At 37.5% G+C, this 19340-nt stretch overlaps 1 long non-coding RNA gene across 1 annotated transcript; it reads left to right on the top strand.

The window, feature by feature from the left end:
- The first annotated feature begins 15951 nt into the window (after window positions 1-15951).
- LOC148098616 (uncharacterized) lies at window positions 15952-17092 on the top strand. Its single transcript, XR_015720751.1, has 3 exons — window positions 15952-15986; window positions 16516-16809; window positions 17078-17092. It is a non-coding gene; the product is annotated as an uncharacterized LOC148098616 (long non-coding RNA).
- Window positions 17093-19340: the final 2248 nt, after the last annotated feature.

Genomic DNA, 19340 nt, shown 5'->3' with positions numbered 1-19340 from the left:
CATTTTCCATTTTTTCTTACATGTTAAAAAACTGTAAATGTTCATTTGCATAAAAGTGACTTGAATGTGTTCATTTAAAGAAAACATTTGATTTGCAATATGAGATTATTTCCATTTATCTGTGGTGGAAAGTTGGATTTATCAGATTTTTATGTGTTAAGCGAGTTCATCAAACAGAAAGTATATAAGGAGATAAACTGGATGAGTTTATCGGTTTATTTTTCATCATAAAATTTATAAACCAACTGGTTTTAATTTTCTATTTTTGTTTTATAATTTTAACATTTCATTCCTTTACTGAGAAAAATGTTCACTTTGATGATGATTTAAGGTTTTGTTTTTGTTTTTTCATGGTATGTTTTAGCATTATTCTTGCATTTATTTTACAGCTAAAGAACAAAATATGATTTAAACATAAACTAGTAAAGAAATTAATAATTGATAGTTTTCTTTTTACAGTTTACTAACAGTGTCAAATACTTTTTGCTTGCATCAATTTGAAAGTCAATATTTTACATTTTATCTGTTTTCTCTAATACTTGGATTTGAAAAGTTAAAAATAACACTGAGGCTCAACAAAAACAATGATACACAGCAAGGCAGATAAAACGGGTGTATTATTTCTTCACTATGAGCCACCTGCTCATGTGTTACATTTTGTCAATCTAAAAAAGTTACTAAGAGTTATTTAGAAAATTCAGAAATGCATTGTTGAATTTGACAATCATATAGTGTGAAACTTTGTTGATTTACTTACGGTTCTTTCTTTTTTTTCTGTTTTCTTTTTTTTATCAAGTATATTTTGCTATTGACCAGCACTCAGAGACAAAATTGTATTACTTTTTCTTACATATATCAAGTGTCCTGTATTGATTATTCATTGTGTATCTGCTAAAAGATTAAAGTACATTGGAAAATGTTTCCTCTGAAATTGTCAATGAAGCAGCTGTTGCACACATGTGACCTGAAATGTATTATTTCTGCCATAGTTGCAGATTGTCAGTCACTTATTGAAAATTAACCCCTTTTTTAAAGAAAAGTTGTTTATGGTTCTTTACTGTGCTTGAAGAAGTATTCATACATACTTTTTTGTCACCTTACAGCCACAAACTGAAATATTTTTGATTAAGATTGTCAGTGACTGACCAACACAAAGTAGTACATAATTGTTAACTGGTATGAAAATGATACATTGATGTAGATAAAAGTTGTAGATAGGTTTAAAGTAGAGTTAGGTTATAGAAAAATATCCCAAGCTTTGAACATCTCCAGGAGCACTGCTCAATCCATCATCCAAAATGGGAAAAAGTATGCTACAACTGCAAACCTACCAAGACATGGCCGTCCACCTAAACTGACGGACCGAGCAAGGAGAGCACTGGTGAGAGAAGCTTCTAAGAGGCCCACGGTCACTCTGGAGGAGCTGGAGAAATCCACAGCTTAGGTGGGAGAATCTGTCTGCAGGACAACTGTAAGTCATGCACTATAAAGAAGAGTGACAAGAAGAAAGCCATTGTTGACAGACATAAAAAGTCCCGTTTGCAGTTTGCCAGGAGACATAAAAGGGAAACAGCAAACGTGTGGAAGAAGGTGGTCTGGTCAGATAAGACCAAAGTTGGGCCTAAATGCAAAGCGCTACGTGTGGCTGAAAAGTATGGCGTTATTTTTGTGCCACTATTCTGAGTGCACGTAAAAAAAAAATTGCAGGTACAAGTGTTGCATTTTGAGGAGAAATTTATTTTGAGCGAAGAAAAGCTAAATTTGAGTGAACAAAATTCATTGTTGCGTGCAAAAAATGTATTTCAGTGTTTGCTATTATCCACACACACACACAACAGCAGCCCCTGTCGCTCAGTTTTTGCACTTGTGCTTGCTCGTAATGTGTTGCTTGCGCTCTCAACATTTCTGCCTGTGAGCGTTCAACTCTTTCTCTACACCGTTATATTTGTGCCACAAAACCAGCCAATCACAGACTTGGATGCAAAAAAAATCTGATTGGCTGTTTTGGTCTCCAATCAGCTCGAAATGACGAAATGCAATATCCCAGAATCCATTTCATCCAAAACTCAAACGAGGCAGTGGCGGAGGAACACAGAGTGGCGGAGTTTGAAATATTACTCTTTCTGGGTCACAAAATAAACTTTTAAGATATTTTCATGCGAGAATGGTGCTGTGTAAACTTCTAATATCTGCTCGATTTATCAAGACATCACATATGTGCTCTGACGTTTTCGGAGATGCCTGTTACCCACCAGCTGACCTGGTGGGAACTCGGGTTAAACATAATATATAAGGCTGAACTGACAAAAAATCACCAACTACACCACCAGGTATTATCGGAAAAACCATAAAGCCTTTGAACTAAAAGAAACGCTGTTGTGACAGTGATGTACACTGTCTTGTTGGTATATATGTATGATTTGTATCACTTTCATGTTTCCCTCTCACCACATATCCAAACCGATATCATGACCAGCAGCTTTTACAGCTGTGGCTCCAGCAAACATCAGCTGATACTAGAAAGTAATATTAAATAAATTCTAACAACAACTGATCAAGCTTGAACGTACTGCTGTTGTTTGGCGCAACATCCGCTGATTTCCTCTTTCTGGCGCAAAGTGGGCAATAAACAAACAAGAGAGACCGTCAGCTGATCATTGATCAGTTTCATGATTGAAGTAGCAACAGGAGAGGGTGGGGAGAGAATGAGAGAAGAAGAGGCAGCTGTGCAGTGTAAAGACACAGAATAACTCCAGCTTTGTGTCTTTTTCATTCTAGCTGAAGTTTGGGACGAGTCGCGTTCCTTTTCCCCTCAATATGGATGTGTTGTAATTGGTCCAGCCCAAAGTTGATCGTGACCAACTGGCTAATCCACCACCTTTCATTGTTTATACCGTTACAAAGACAAACAAACAAACATAAAAATGAAAAATCATCATCGGCCCACCAGGCAAATGTCTGGTATGCCCAATGGCCAGTCCAGCTATGCGGTCAGCTGGTGGGTAACAGGCATCTCCGAAAACGTCAGAGCACTTATGTGATATGTGATGTCTTGATAAATCGAGCAGATATTAGAAGTTTACACAGCACCATTCTCGCATGAAAATATCTTAAAAGTTTATTTTGTGACCCAGAAAGAGTAATATTTCAAACTCCGCCACTCTGTGTTCCCCCGCCACTGCCTCCTTTGAGTTTTGGACAAAATGGATTCTGGGATATTGCATTTCGTCATTTCGAGCTGATTGGAGACCAAAACAGCCAATCAGATTTTTTTTGCATCCAAGTCTATGATTGGCTGGTTTTGTGGCACAAATATAACGGTGTAGAGAAAGAGTTGAACACGCACAGGCAGAAATGTTGAGAGCGCAAGCAACACATTGCGAGCAAGCGCAAGTGCAAAAACTGAGCGACAGGGGCTGCTGTTGTGTGTGTGTGTGGATAATAGCAAACACTGAAATACATTTTTTGCATGCAACAATGAATTTTGTTCACTCAAATTTAGCTTTTCTTCGCTCAAAATAAATTTCTCACAAAATGCAACACTTGCACCTGCAACTTTTTTTTACGTGCGCTCAATTTTTTTTTACGTGCGTTCAGAATAGTGGCACAAAAATAACGCCATAGAAAAGTAACACTGCCTGCTCATCACCCTGAACACACCATCCCCACTGTGAAACACGGTGGTTGCACATCATGCTGTGGGGATGCTTTTCTTCAGCAGGGACAGGAAAGCTGGTCAGAGTTGATGGGAAGATGGATGGAGCTAGATAAACGGCAACCCTGGAACAAAACTTTTTTGGAGGCTGCAAAGGACTTGAGACTGGGAAGGAGATTTACCTTCTCTAAACATACAGCAAGAGGTACAATGTAATGACTGGGATAGCCCAGTCATTTCCTAAATCATGGCAATCCTCCTGGCACTTAACAGTGTACACTATATATACATTATTATATACATTATATAATATTACTCTGTTTGTGTCAGGGGACCAGATCTTTGGGTGGACCAATTTTTAGTGCAGCGTGTGACAGCTTTGACAAAATTCCAGCTAGGATAACCACATTTACTCCCGGCCTTTTTCATATGATGTTCTTCTGCTTCCCTGGCTGCTGTATCTGTGTGGATAGTTCAGGCTGTTTGAAGGATAAAGGTGATCATACCAAATACTGACTTGCAAGCTTATTAGAATTGTACAGACTCAGTATTTACTTTATACAGGTGAAACTCGAAAAACTTAGAATATCATGCAAAAGTTCATTTATTTCACTAATTCAACTTAAAAGGTCTCACTAATATATGATATAGACTCAATGCATTTAAAGAGATTTCAAGCCTTTATTTTTTATGATTTTGATGATTATGGCTTATAGCTTATGAAAACCCCAATTTGAAAATCTCAGACAATTAGAATATTACATGAAATCAATAAAACAAGGATTTTAAACAGGGAAATGTCAGGCCTCTGACAAATATGTCTGTGAAGGTTCTCAGTCATCCAGGTCATAGTAGTCTAAGGAGCTTGGAAAGAAAAGAGTCTGGACTTCTTTTTGTTGCTTGAAGACGTTTAACCTCTCATCCGACAAGCTTCTACAGTTCTAAGGTCAAATGATGGAGAGTCCCCGATTTAAACCCTGTGGGAGTGTCCCCCCCAAGAGGGACAAAAGGACCCCCTAATGATCCTCTTCCCAATCACATGAGCCAAGGTGTGAAAACAGGTGTAGGTCACAATCAGCCAGGGTTTTGGGTGAGCTCATTGTGAAACCTGGCCCCACCCTATCATGTGATTTCCTGAGGTCAGATGGCCCAGGATGTGAGTGGGCGTTAAGGCATCTGGGAAGGGATCTCAAAACTGGATTATAGATGGCAGACAGATGGTGTCATAAACCACCGCCTCTGTTTAAAGATGGTCACTCACAGTGGACATAAATGGCCTCTTTTACTCCTCTTTCAAACCATCTGTCTTCTCTGTCCAAAATGTGTACATTGGCATCTTCAAAAGAGTGACCTTTATCCTTTAGATGCAGATGGACTGCTGAGTCTTGTTTATTTTTGTTCAATTAGCAGCATGAGCTGTGGATAAATGTAGAATTGTAAGCACAGTAAAAAAGCAACACCTAATGAAAAAACAAAACAGATACCACATCACTCCTTAGCAAGCTGTGTTGTCAGATTTCCTAACTATATTTCCTCCCACAGTTTGCCATATTTTTTCTTGACAAGCTGACATTGTTAAGTTTGTTTTTAATCAGGTGTGTCCTGAACAAAAACAGACTTTTAGGTAATTTAAACAGGCTGATCAGTTATGTGAGTTAAGAAGTGTAGGCTTGAGGACCCTCAGTCTTCTTGACCTCAGAATCACCACTTCAGAAAAATGCTTAGGAGCTATAATTTCTTCAACTACAATAAAACTTGCTTTAGTGCTGCAACATTTTGTACTAAAGCTCTGGCTATCATAGTCTGCTGAGATTGCAAACTACATTTTAATTCTTGGGCCTTCTGTTTATTTTCTTGATGCCTAAGATTAGCATATTTGGATCTATGCTTGTAAAACCAAAGGTTTCAAAGTGCTGGCATCAACTGTATTCCCCAAGCACCAGCATGGCCTCATAGCAAAGAAGACATACCAGCATGTTTCCCTGTTGCACAAACAAGCATTTGCATTTGCTCTGTCTTAAAATGCTTTTCCTCTGCATCAGCATTTTGGTGTTGCTGATATTCCTTTTTCTTTTTGAAACTCAATGACTTGACTGAAAAATATGGAAGCTATTGTTTCTGCCACTGAAAAACAAACAAACAAACAAACAAAAAAAAAAACTTTTTCCTGATTGGGAGAGCTAAGTTAAAATTTCAGGTTAGTATCTCAAAAGTTATTTGTCTTATTTTCTCTAAAGTTTGAGTTAGTAAGTTGACATTTTGAGATACTAAAATCAAAATGTTGAGACACCTTAAATTTTGGCTTCTAGATGGCAAGATTTTTCTCTCTTTGTTTCTCTTTTTTTATATTCAGAGGTGGAAACCACTCTGAAACACGCTGCTGTTGAAATACTGCCATTGGGAGGCAGATGCTGTCATTACGTAGGACACAAAAGATTCATTGTGGGACATGTAGTTTACACACAAACTATGATAATTTTATCGCTTTTAACTTCTTGTGGGCCATAAAATAATTTGGCAAGTGGGATTTACCTTGTGTTTGAGTGCATTGTAAAGTGTAGAATGTCTGAAGAGGAGGGAGTTGGCAGTTCCCGTATTATTATCAGGTAGCATTTAGACACTTAGGCACACTATTAACTTACACGGACCCCAACAAGCTTTCTTTTACTACACTAAATGTGTGAAACAATGAAGGTACGTTACACTTTTTCTTCTTGCTCTAGATTATTTTAATAATGCATATGGTGTTGTTTAAATAACTTCAACTTAAGTCTAACCCAAAAATTGTCAAGGAGCGGCTGTGTGTATGCAGGAGAGGACCCAAATGCACAACTCAAGACACACGGGGATAGACTCAAAAGGCGCGGCTTTATTAACAGGAACACAAGGAGTCAGTAGCGGTTTTTGATACGGCGACACGGGCGGTTGCCCGGGGCGGCATCGTGGTGGGGGGTGGCATCACGGGCACTGGCAATAAATAAATAAATTGCTCGTACTCAAGCTGCCCCGACATCAGCCAGCACATACTGGGAATAGCATAGGCACCGATCGGTTTTCTATTGCCCCTTTCCTGGGAGTAAGGGTGCCCTACGTTTGCGAGGTGCGCCTGCTGCTTGCGGCGCAGGCAGGAGAGGAGAGGGCTACAACATAAAAACACCAGACATCATGATACAGACTTATAATTTGCACCGATGTTTTTTCGAAATTCTATACGCGAAAAGTGAGCGTGAGAGCCCTCGGTGCACCTGCTTGCTGCTGAAGTCAAAGTAAACTTTATTGTCATCTCCGCTACGGTCCAGTATATAGAGAGACGAGACGACAAGGCTCCAGTTACAGCAGTGCAAGTAAACAAACAATAATATAAGAAGAGCAAGAAAATAAATATACACTTTAGGACTCGGAGTAAAGGGATCAATAACAATTTAAAATTTATATTTTATATTTTGATGATTTAATGTCTCACACACAACCCGTGGAAAGGGGTTCATAATGTTGTAAATCCAAGTCCATTATCTATTCATGATTTAAATCCTGGGTTGTGTGAAATCCCAGAAATACACCTTAGAAAAAGTGAATATGTGAACTATGGTGTAGGTCCATTAGGTTATGTTGTGGTGATCTTCGAGTTGGGGGATTTGTGTTCATACTGGAGTCCAAAATTAAAACCAATGGAAGATGGACAAGAAAAGTTCAAAGCCATCAGGTGCTCAGGAGGAGACTCAAGGAAACGCACACAACCATGACGGAACAGAGGGAGATTCCGACATAAATACACCGAAGGTAATGAGGGACGTGGGAACACACGGGGAGCACAGCTGAGGACAATCCCCCGCCGCCCCGCCCTCTCCTCCCTGTGCAGCAAGCAGCAAGCGCACGTCGCAAACGGAGGGCACCCTTACTCCCAGCAAATGGGCGATAGAAAACCGATCGGTGCCTATGCCATTCCCAATATGTGCTGGCTGATGTCGGGGCAGCTTGAGTACGAGCAATTTATTTATTTTTTGCCAGTGCCCGTGATGCCACCCCCCACCACGATGCCGCCCCGGGCAACCGCCCGTGTCGCCCGTATCAAAAACCGCTACTGACTCCTTGTGTTCCTGTTAATAAAGCCGCGCCTTTTGAGTCTATCCCCGTGTGTCTTGAGTTGTGCATTTGGGTCCTCTCCTGCATACACACAGCCGCTCCTTGACAATTTTTGGGTTAGACTTAAGTTGAAGTTATTTAAACAACACCATATGCATTATTAAAATAATCTAGAGCAAGAAGAAAAAGTGTAACGTACCTTCATTGTTTCACACATTTAGTGTAGTAAAAGAAAGCTTGTAGGGGTCCGTGTAAGTTAATAGTGTGCCTAAGTGTCTAAATGCTACCTGATAATAATGCGGGAACTGCCAACTCCCTCCTCTTCAGACATTCTACACTTTACAATGCACTCAAACACAAGGTAAATCCCACTTGCCAAATTATTTTATGGCCCACAAGAAGTTAAAAGCGATAAAATTATCATAGTTTGTGTGTAAACTACATGTCCCACAATGAATCTTTTGTGTCCTACGTAATGACAGCATCTGCCTCCCAATGGCAGTATTTCAACAGCAGCGTGTTTCAGAGTGGTTTCCACCTCTGAATATAAAAAAAGAGAAACAAAGAGAGAAAAATCTTGCCGTCTAGAAGCCAAAATTTCAGGTGTCTCAACATTTTGATTTTAGTATCTCAAAATGTCAACTTACTAACTCAAACTTTAGAGAAAATAAGACAAATAACTTACTATTAACCTGAAATTTTAACTTAGCTCTCCCAATCAGGAAAAAGCTTTTTTTTGTTTGTTTGTTTGTTTGTTGATTTGAATTTGAAAAACAGCCACACCTTTCACTGTAAATGAAAATGAAAGTACATATGGGAACGACCTGTTGCACCAGACTGTAGCTCAGACATGCAGTGCTGACAATGTGAGGAAGAAGGACAAACAAGGTAAGACATCTAACAACTATCCTTACAGATAATAATAATGCATTGGGACATGCCCGAGATTAAAGTTGTGTCTGTAATATTAAATATTATCAGACGTGTTTTATTCGTCTTTTATTACAATAGAAATTAGTCATCTGTAACAGCATTTGACCAAACTGTATACTTCCTACTGAACTTCAGCATATCCCTAACCCTGTCCTGTATTCTAATTTAAAGATAAAAAGACAAACATTATGAATCTAAATAAGTCTTTTTAACTGTTAAATGCTACTACATAATACAAGATGGCCTAAATTAATTTCATAAAATACATAAAATAAAACATTATACAAGATTTTTTTTAATGCAGTTATATTTTTTATAAAGCAATTGCTAATTTTTTTGCAAAGGGAAAAGTCTGGAACAAGTTTTGAGTATAAGAAAGATAAGTTAAAGTTATGAATCAGCCCCACCATTACTGTAAATGAAAGTGAAAATAACTCTGTGACTCCAGTAAGCTATATAAAGTCTGTTGTTGATAACACACCACTTTCTTTTTTTTTTTTTACTACTGAGGCTTTTACAATAGTACAGCAAAGGTACATCTTCAAGTATGACTTCAACAAATAATATGTAACACATTTCCAATGCTTTCACTAAAAACTGAACATAATAAGATTTGCAAATGTATGCACCTTTTTGTGTTTTGCTCTCTTTATTTTTCATCACCATTGTAAGTACACCACAGTGTTTGTTACTGTGTTTGAAGAACTTTTTGGATTCAGTTACTGTGGAGTATACATACATACCCTACATGTAAAATAAACTCAAATGAATACTAAAATATTCAATACTGCCACCTAATGTCCACAACTGAGCATGTTTTTGTGACTTTCTTACAACAATATCTTAATCAGAGTGTAAGAGAAATAGAATATGGTTTGTTAAGGCTCAATGAAACATACTGTGTTAAAGGTTTAAACTGATTGTGTGATTTTGATATTTTAATGATACATATTAATATTAAGAACAAGGATGTATCAACATTCCTTTTTTGTAGCTTTGCTATTTTTATGGTAATAAACAAAACATATTTGAGTTTTGAACAAAAGACAAACAAAAAGAAAATCTTATTAGATTACACTTTTGATTCTGTGTGTGAATATCTGTTGCTTATTATCAGCCAAAGGAAACCTTTTAAGTAAATGACTGACCAAGTACAGTAGATGGGAGCTGGTTGTTACACTTTCTACTATAGCATGAATAGCTAATCATTGACACATCTTTCAAAGACCAATCCTTTTCCACCCTCTTCCAGGAATCTCTCCCTCTTTTACAGCCTTTACAACAGTACAGAACATCACCACTTTAAACTACTTCAATGATAAACATAAAAGTAACATGTTTTCAAAGCTCTCACCACCAAATGAACATTACGGAGCTTTAATTTTTGTGTGCTAAGACTCCCTAAATGGTAAATGGTAAATGGTCTGTATTTGTATAGAGCTTTACTAGTCCCTAAGGACCCCAAAGCGCTTTACACATCCAGTCATCCACCCATTCACACACACATTCACACACTAAACACTAACAGTATAAGAAAATAACAAACAGCCAACTGTTATTCACATGATAGTCTTTGGGCTATTGACCTTTTACATAAATATTGTTAGATATCCCAATTCTTTGATCTTTGGGCTGAAGATCAAAGAATTGGTGTTTAATGCTCAATCAACAATCTCTTTATTCTATACAATACTTTGAACAGGAGGGTGTCCGCCAGATCTCGAGTTGTCTGACAGTTACGCACACTCTTATAGCTTTGCCCCCCCTTCAAAGTCAAAAAAAACGAAATATCCACAGGCCTTGGCTTCCTGTGCAGCATGTTTTGTTCTTTCTAATAAAAAAAAAAGGCTTTGATTCTCTGCAAACAGCATTTCTTATAAATCAGCAGTACAATGTATCATAAAACAGTGTAATATCCCATTCCTGTTTTTTCTCATAATGAAAAAAATAATTTTATTACATGTACTTGGGGATTTTCACAGCTCAGCATCCAACATCAAAATCTACTGGGGCAGTTCCAGCAGCACACATTGACACACAGAAATCAACAACCTTTGTCTCTAAAAACTAGTTCCTGCTGGTCCTGTCACGGTCCTGGGTCATTTTGACCCAGCATTTTCAGTTCTTATATTCCTTTGTATTATGGTTTGTATTCTGATCCTTTTGTCATGCTTTGTTTATTAGTATTATTCTATGTTTCAGTTATTCTTTGTGAGGGATTAGTTCTTAAGTTGTGTCTCTCGTTTAGTGTAAGTTCAGTTCAGTGTCAAGTCTGTGTCTGTTTCTTGTTTCCCGTTTTATTGTGAAAGGTTGTGCCTCATCTCAGTGTGTCTAGCTTTGCTCCCCGTGACTCGTTAGCCCAAACCCTCCCAGCTGTGTCTCCCTCCTGTTTTCCATTCCCTGATTACTCCCCTGTGTATATAAGCCCTGTGTTTTCCTGTGTTCCCTGTCGCGTCGTACCCTCAACTAGCTGTGTGTTCTGCTTCCGTGTTTAGTCACCTGCTCCAGTTTAGTATTTATTTTCCAGTGTTTCAGTCCTCAGTTCAGACTTTTGTTTGTCTTTTGGTGAGTTTAGTTAGTACGAGATTTTTCCCAGCAATAAAGCTGCGCTTTAAGTTTCACTTCCGTGTCTGAGTTCTGCATTTTGGGTCCACCACTCCTGTATGCCTGCCTGCCACACAGCCAACCATGGCAACTACTGTCAATGTGGAATTCGTGTCTTGTTTATTTCATTGTTATGCAAAATAACAAGTTTTTTTTAAAGGGTTTTTTTTTGTGCAAAATAAGTGTTTGTTTTTTTTTTAAACTAAGTTTTTTTAAAATAAGTATTTTTTTAACTTATTATTTTGCACAAAAATGAAATAGACAAGACACGAATTCCACATTGACAGCAGTTGCCATGGTTGGCTGTGTGGCAGGCAGGCATGCAGGAGTGGTGGACCCAAAATGCAGAACTCAGACACGGAAGTGAAACTTAAAACACAGGGCTTATATACACAGGGGAGTAATCAGGGAATGGAAAACAGGAGGGAGACACAGCTGGGAGGGTTTGGGCTAACGAGTCACGGGGAGCAAAGCTAGACACACTGAGATGAGGCACAACCTTTCACAATAAAACGGGAAACAAGAAACAGACACAGACTTGACACTGAACTGAACTTACACTAAACGAGAGACACAACTTAAGAACTAATTCCTCACAAAGAATAACTGAAACATAGAATAATACTAATAAACAAAGCATGACAAAAGGATCAGAATACAAACCATAATACAAAGGAATATAAGAACTAAAAATGCTGGGTCAAAATGACCCAGGACCATGACAGGTCCCTCTCTATCTCCTGCCTCCCTATCTCGTGTCCTTGCTGCCCACTCCTTCGCACACTATGTTCTCCTTGCTTTGGCTTACCCCTCCTTATCCCACTAACAGCAGCTCTGTCGTCTCTGCTTCTCACATAAACCTCTGACCTATTCTGCCAGTTCTATGTGTGTGCTCTATGTGTGACTGTTTAGCAGCTATGACCTACTTAAATGAATAACGAATATAATGCTTAACTATCGTTAATACAACTAAATCACTAATACTACAATAATCTATTCATACAATATACACACTCACATCTTCTGTTATCACAATGACTATGTCAAAATATAGAAATGCATTCTTTTCAATAATGCGTGCAGTGTAGCAGTATTTAAGGTCTGACATGAAAATCATGTCACTGTAAATTGTTGATGGACAACAATGTTAACACAGATTAAATGTTTCAAATTCATCAACGGTGCCGCCTATTTAACTTATTACAACATACAGAAGATAAGATTATATAAATCAATTTGGTAAAACAGTTTTTGAAACAGCTTGAATTATACTAACGATGCTCAAGGGCATAGGTGTCAAACTCTGGCCCAGCCTAAGTACATTTGGCCCGCGAAGCCATACCAAATTATTATTAGAGCTGGCCTACTGGTATTATACAGCTAATATATATATTGTTTAGTATTAAGCTTTGCTTGTTCCATATTCAGTTTTTCAGCAAAATGTGTCCATAAGAAAAGATTCATTCTTATATCTGGAGGAATAAATATATTTCAATAAATATTAATGTTAGCCTGCGACTTTGTTCCAGTTTTGAATTTTGGCCCACTTTGTATTTGAGTTTGACACCCCTGCTCAAGGGCATTACAATGTTTCTGTCATTTATAATGTTATATTTTGTTTCAGGCAATCATGTTTTGCCCTGAATGTGGAACTCAAGTGGACAGTACATTTAAATTCTGCCCTGAATGTGGCTACAAGTTATTTCTTTTGTCTCAAAAAAAGGCTCAAGGTAAGTTTCCTGTCGTAATAGTAAAACTTCATTTGCAACCATAAAGCAGTACTGTAGGTGGATGTTTAACTAGAATGAAAATGACACAGTGTTCTGATAATCATCTGAAACACAAGTATAGAAGTATAGTAATTTCCATTGTTCTTCCCCCAAAGGTAGGGCGTATGTAATCAGTTTTGTTTGTTTGTCTGTTTGTTAACAGCATAGCGTCCACAGTTTTCATTATTTTAAATTTGGTGAAAACTTCATAATACCCACATTTTTTTATGGATTGTCTTCAAATTTCACAACAATATACTAGGCCTTAGAGGACACGAGTACCTAGGTTTGCCAAGCATTTGATCTCAACTTCCATTTCTGTCAAAGCTGACTGAAAAAAATGCAACAAACCATATCAAGTAATATATCATACAATAGGGCATGGAGAGAGCTGTATAAGACACTTTTTATTTTTCAGTACAGCACCCTGTGACATCACAATGATGCCATAAAGTTTCACAAAATACACCTTAAAATCTTTAAAAAGTTTTACAGCTTATACAAGCCAAAGATATCAGTCCAATTTGCTCCATTCAGTTAATCACTGGGTAAAGATAACAAAATATAGCATTTGAAAATGTAATGCTTTGTGGTCATAGTTCAAAGATCAGGGTCATATGAATAAGGAAAAAAACTGGATCATCTCCAATGCCATGTTTACTGTGATTATATATATATAAAACTTACATAGAAATAATTGTTAAACAGATGGTGCCACATCAACACATATAATTTCAACCACGACTAAGGAGAAAACCCAAAAGGAGGATCAAGACCAGGCTCCAAAAGAAGATGAAGGTATAAAGGAAAATACCACCCAAATACAGGTAAAAAAAAAAAAAAAAGACTTCCTTGCTTGCTTCCTTCCTTCCTTTACACCAAGATTATCCAGAGCGTAACACGCTATTAAAAATACAAGAAAATGCTTTTGCAGACCTTCCAAGTTTAACTTTGACCAGTGTTTGTACTTTTGAGCACAAGAACCCAGGTTTGCTCCTGTTTAAGAGTTTTCTGAATTTTATAATTGTAATTAGTGGTGTTTCTTTTTCCCTCTGCCTTGGTTATTTTATTGTACCAAGATCTAATTTGGTTTAACTTTAATTATTGTACAGTTATTCAAGAGTTATGAGTTTGACTTTCATTTGACTTTCTTTTGAGTTATGTACTTGCTAGGCATTTTTTGACTGGTTTTACTTTGACTCTGTACTATGGCTAGTCTCTTAGGATCCTTAGTCTTTAGTTTTTGCTACTTTCTGTTAGTGTTTAGAATTTACAGATTTGTGTCTATGTTATTCTTGCCTTCCCCTGTGTCCCCCTGTATTGTGTTAAGTGTGTGTTTCTTGCCTCTGTGTTTAGTTCTATGTTACTTCCTGCAAGTTCTTGTCTCTCGTGTCCTGTTTTTGAGCTTTATTTGTGTATGCTGATTACATTCAGCTGTGTCTTATTACCCTTGTATCGTCTCTTCCTTCTGTTCTTTTTTAACTTTAATTTTTATATTCTGGACTTTCATCAGAACATGAAAAGCCACTTTAAAGGCCTGCTTTTTGTTAACCCTCTACTGCATGACTTTTTCATTTTTGGGGAAAAAATATTTCTCCCTATTTTGGGGGAGCTTTAGGGTCCCTCACAATATATCAATCATAAAATTTGACACCCTGCCCCCCCCCCCAAACAGATATTGGTTTGTTGCTTCAAGGCAACACTGTGCGACAAGGGTAGTCAAACACCAAGTTATTCTATAATAAGTTTTATTAGTACAACGAGGATGAACAAATAAATAAACAACAAATAAACAATGTAAACATTTCACAGAACAATAAAACACCAAAATACATCCAACATTTGATCATAACCCCATGCACGCGCGCACTTTTGGGGACATTACATTAACTTAAATTCATTTCCTAGAGACTTATCCTGACCCTACCCATCACAAGTCCCTGCCTAAACCTAACCTTACCCTAACCCTGACTCAAGCCTTCACCCTAAAATTGTGCCTGGCAGCATTATTTGAAAAAAAAAGTTGGTTTTTTTTTGAAGGGCCAGTGTGGGCATGAAAATGTGGTTTGTTCCCTCAGGGCAACGCTATGCAGTAGAGGGTTTGTTATGCTGCTTGAATTAGTTTCCCATCTCTCTACCCTTTTATAGCACAGTAATACAAAAAGTGTTAATTTCTGCTTCTAGAAATTATCAGTTTGAAATGGTATTCCCTGAACTAACTGTGTAGTTTTTTTCAGGGACAGTTGGCTACTGATGATTCTGAGCTGGACAGCAAAGGTGCTGCATCATCAGATAGCAGTACAGACCCAGCCACAGTGAAAAATGAAAGTGCATCTTCATCTCTTCACCAGACACAGTTTGACAGTGAACTAGCAGTTTGTGAGGAGAAACAGAAGCAAAATGCTGTGGCTGCTGAAATTAACTCTGACTCATGCAGTGAGGCAACAACTGAAACAAACCTGTCTGTTCCTAAAACAACACCCTCCCCTACATCTGCCCACAGCAAAATAGCAGCACATCAAACAAGGGATTCATCCGATAAAAACAAAGATGACACCCCGGATCCACATCAAATTCCTTCTGACAAGCGAAGTGATGTTCATCCTGGACCCTTGTCTAACTCCAAAGATTCCCCAACAACCAAAGAAGCTGAGTCTACTGTCCCTGAATCATCTGAGGACATATTAAAAGAAGCCAAAGCAGCAACGCAGCCTGCCCCACACCAAGATACAAACAAGACAACATCTCAAAATCTCTCTCGGAAGTCTGCTGATAAGGAAAACTCCATGAACACAGATCAAAATGCATTCACAAAACAGGCTGACAGGAAAAAAGACCAAGTAGGAGATGAGACGTGTTATTCAGATGATCAAAATACCACAAAGTCAGAGAAGTCTTCAAGACCCAGCCCAGTAACAAAGGACACCAGCAAAGACACTGAGGTATTATGAGGTCAAACACAGAGTTTTAACCTCAAACTGAATTTTATACCGAAATGCAAAATCATAGTATGAGGAGAAAATATTCAATCTTATAACAACAAGAAACATATATTAAGGAATATATTTATCCAGCAATAGTTAAACAGGAAGCCATAGATTGTTCTTTCTGGAAGTAAAACATTGTTTTGTCTGCTTGTTTTACACTAAACTTCAACTGCAGTAAAAAAACATAGTCTCAAAGATAGAAGAACCGGTTTATCCAGACCTTTAAGTTCATCTTCCATAATGTCCTGTTTATCTTGTTCAGACAGTGTACTAACTTACTGGTTCCCCTTAGTTATGAGTTTGCAAAGACAAACATCATGTTTGAACTAAAAAGTGGCACAACTCTGTGGGTATTAGAGATAATATGTTATTAGGATTAATTACAAAAACAGTGTAGGCTCTGCTTCCAGAGAAACCCTATCTCAATAAATACTTAAAAATTTTAGTAGGTATTTGGTGAACTAACTCTGTAGCTATTCTTTAGGTACAATTGGCTGCTGCTGAATCACAGCCAGACAGAGAGCATTCTACAACACCAGACAACATTGCAACCCAAGTTGTAGCAGAAAATGGAAGCAGATCCACATCCCTTCTGCAGACACAGCTGGAAAGTAAATTAGCTACTCTCCCTCAAGGTATAGAGTCTTGTAATAAGAAAGAGGGACATCTTGCTGTAACTGCTGAAAGTGACTCTGAATTACGCAGTAAGGCAACACCTGAAACAAACCTATCTGTTTCCACAACGCCGGTAACAAAGGACACCACCAAAAACACTGAGGTATTATGAAGACAAATACAGAGTTTTAATTGACAAACTGAATTTAATACAAAAATGCAAAATTATAACATGAGGACAAAGATTTTTAAATTGTAACATTTATGAAATGTTTTTTTCCAATCTGAAACCAATTTAAGTAATATTAATTACTTATCAATTTTCATAAGTAGAAGGACTTAAGGAGTTTTATTTTATTCATACACTATATACATTAAGAAATAATTATTGTTGGGGTTTTTTTTAACATTTTTTTTTTTACATTTATAAGGCTACTTCCACTAACTCAACTAAGGAAACCAGTGCATATCTGGCAAAAGAACAGCAACCAGGCAAAAAAGATGTAGTTGGCTCTAGGCCACCAACTTCATCCTGTCATCCCCATCATAGTGATGTCCAAGTGGGCCATCAGAGACCACAAACGTAAGTAACAGGATGTAGAATATAGATATTTAAGTTAATATTTTTAACCATGAAATTATTTACTTGCTTCTTTCCTTTTATTCCAGTTCATCAGTCAGTGAAGGAATATCTGTGTATTTTCACGTTGTCGTTTCTAATGACTTTCATTTGGATCCAGAGAAAGACGTTGTTGTGTTAAAATCTGCAGCACTGTTAGGAAACTGGGATGCTTGGATCGAAATGTTCCCCAGGTATGTTGTTTGTTTATTTGTTTTTTCCACAACTGTTGCAAACCAATAGTTTTATATATTCTCCACCGGAAACCAACAAGAGTGAATTTAGATGTGATCAAGTATTCCTATTTTTGCCAGTATAGAAACTATATTAGCTTTTATCGATCGTTTGTCATCTGTATGTCCCTTCTCTAACAATAACTTTCTGTTTAATAGGTCTCGTGGAGATAAGGGATATCTTGTTGAAGGACATGTTAAGGTTCCCAAGGAAAAACTTCATGAGTGTTTACCCTACAAATATGCGGTTTACAAGCCCAGTAAAGGGGGGCTCATTTTTGAGGTCATCTACCAGAAAGAGGAAAATGACTTCATCAACAGATGCCTGTCAATCAAACAAGGACTTTTAACAAGAGAAGGTGAATTCATCTTATTAATACAGATTTAGCAAATATTAGATTTAATTACTTTATTTAATAAATGCAAAAAACAGAGAAAAACAATGATTTAATAGTGGGCCTTAATGCATGCCCATTTTTCTTATACTAAGAAAATGTCTGCTTTGATGATGTCACATCCACAAGAGAGCAAACCCTCTTTCACCTTAATCCAGTGCTAATCTCCAAGTAAGGATGGAGGCAACCTTTGGTCTATTTAGTCAAACAGCAGACATTTTCACTGGAGAGATGTTTATACTATTTTTACTCTGTGAGAGTATGGATTTATTGTAACGAACCCTCCTCTGCAGTCAGTTGTTGACACCAGAACCACAATTTGCACATATTCTCTCCTCTGATACCACAATAGTTGAACTTTTGAAATACCTAAGTAAAGTATTTCTTAATAGTTTGCTAACTATTCATATGTACAATTTTCATTAGATTGAGAATTTGGTGATTTTAGTACTGAAAGCGCTTTATCTACATGCCTCATTCACCCATTGACACCCATTCATACAAGCACCTTTTTTCTAAATTTAAGTGCTTTGTGTCTAACATTCACACATATTAACACTCTGATGAACACTTCGGGGAGCAACTTGGGGTTCAGTGTCTTGCCCAAGGATATTTAGGCATGCAGACTGAAGGTGGGAGAAGCCAGGGACTGAACCACCAATCTTAGTAGATGACCTGCTTTACCGCGTACTCCCTATTTTTTAAGCAGGAGCAGGAGCAAAAATAACTTCAGTGATCCTTTATTCGTTGTTTCATTAATTTTTCATTCACAAAAAAACAGCTCACCACAGTGACTTCATTGGTGTCACTGGAACACAGCTGAAGCAGCAAATGTACATCCTCAAATTAAAAGCCTGAGACCCAACCTTTCTGATAGCAACAGCGAAACAAGAAAGTGAGAATCACAAAAAAATCTGAAAATAAGTGTAATATGTTTTACATTGTCATGGACCACCAGATCTAACTTGTGATTCAATCAGTGAATGAAAATCAGGTTAGGACCGATTTTATCATGTAGGACTGTGGCTTATTCTCTCTGTCACCTTAGATCTAAACCTGTCATGCAACTTGCTGTGGCAGGCAGTAGGGTTGTGCAATATGACAAAATATATCAGATGATGAAATTAAAACATCTATTGTTTCATATCATACGCTATCGTTTGTTTTGTGGTGTCACAAAATACACTGTTTACGGCAATAATTTTGTTCTCTTCTACCACCTACGCAAAAATCATGTGAAAGAGTATGGAGAGAGTTTACGGATGGCAAGCAAAAAAGAGCTGTCAGGTGCTCAAAATAAACCTTAGACCTAAATGTTAGAACAGGCTTTTTCCCACAGCACACCATGTAATAAATACTCCCAAAGAAAATGGCAGCCGTTACAACTTATGTCTAAAAATATGTCGTTTCATGCATGGGTCAAAATGCTCGACTCCAGGTACCCAAC

This window comes from Neolamprologus brichardi, chromosome 15 (assembly GCF_056152115.1).
Source record: "Neolamprologus brichardi isolate AB-2024 chromosome 15, ASM5615211v1, whole genome shotgun sequence".
Classification (NCBI taxonomy): Eukaryota; Metazoa; Chordata; class Actinopteri; order Cichliformes; family Cichlidae; genus Neolamprologus; species Neolamprologus brichardi.
Note: the sequence above shows the minus strand (reverse complement) of the source record. Positions and strands in the feature narration are given on the sequence as shown.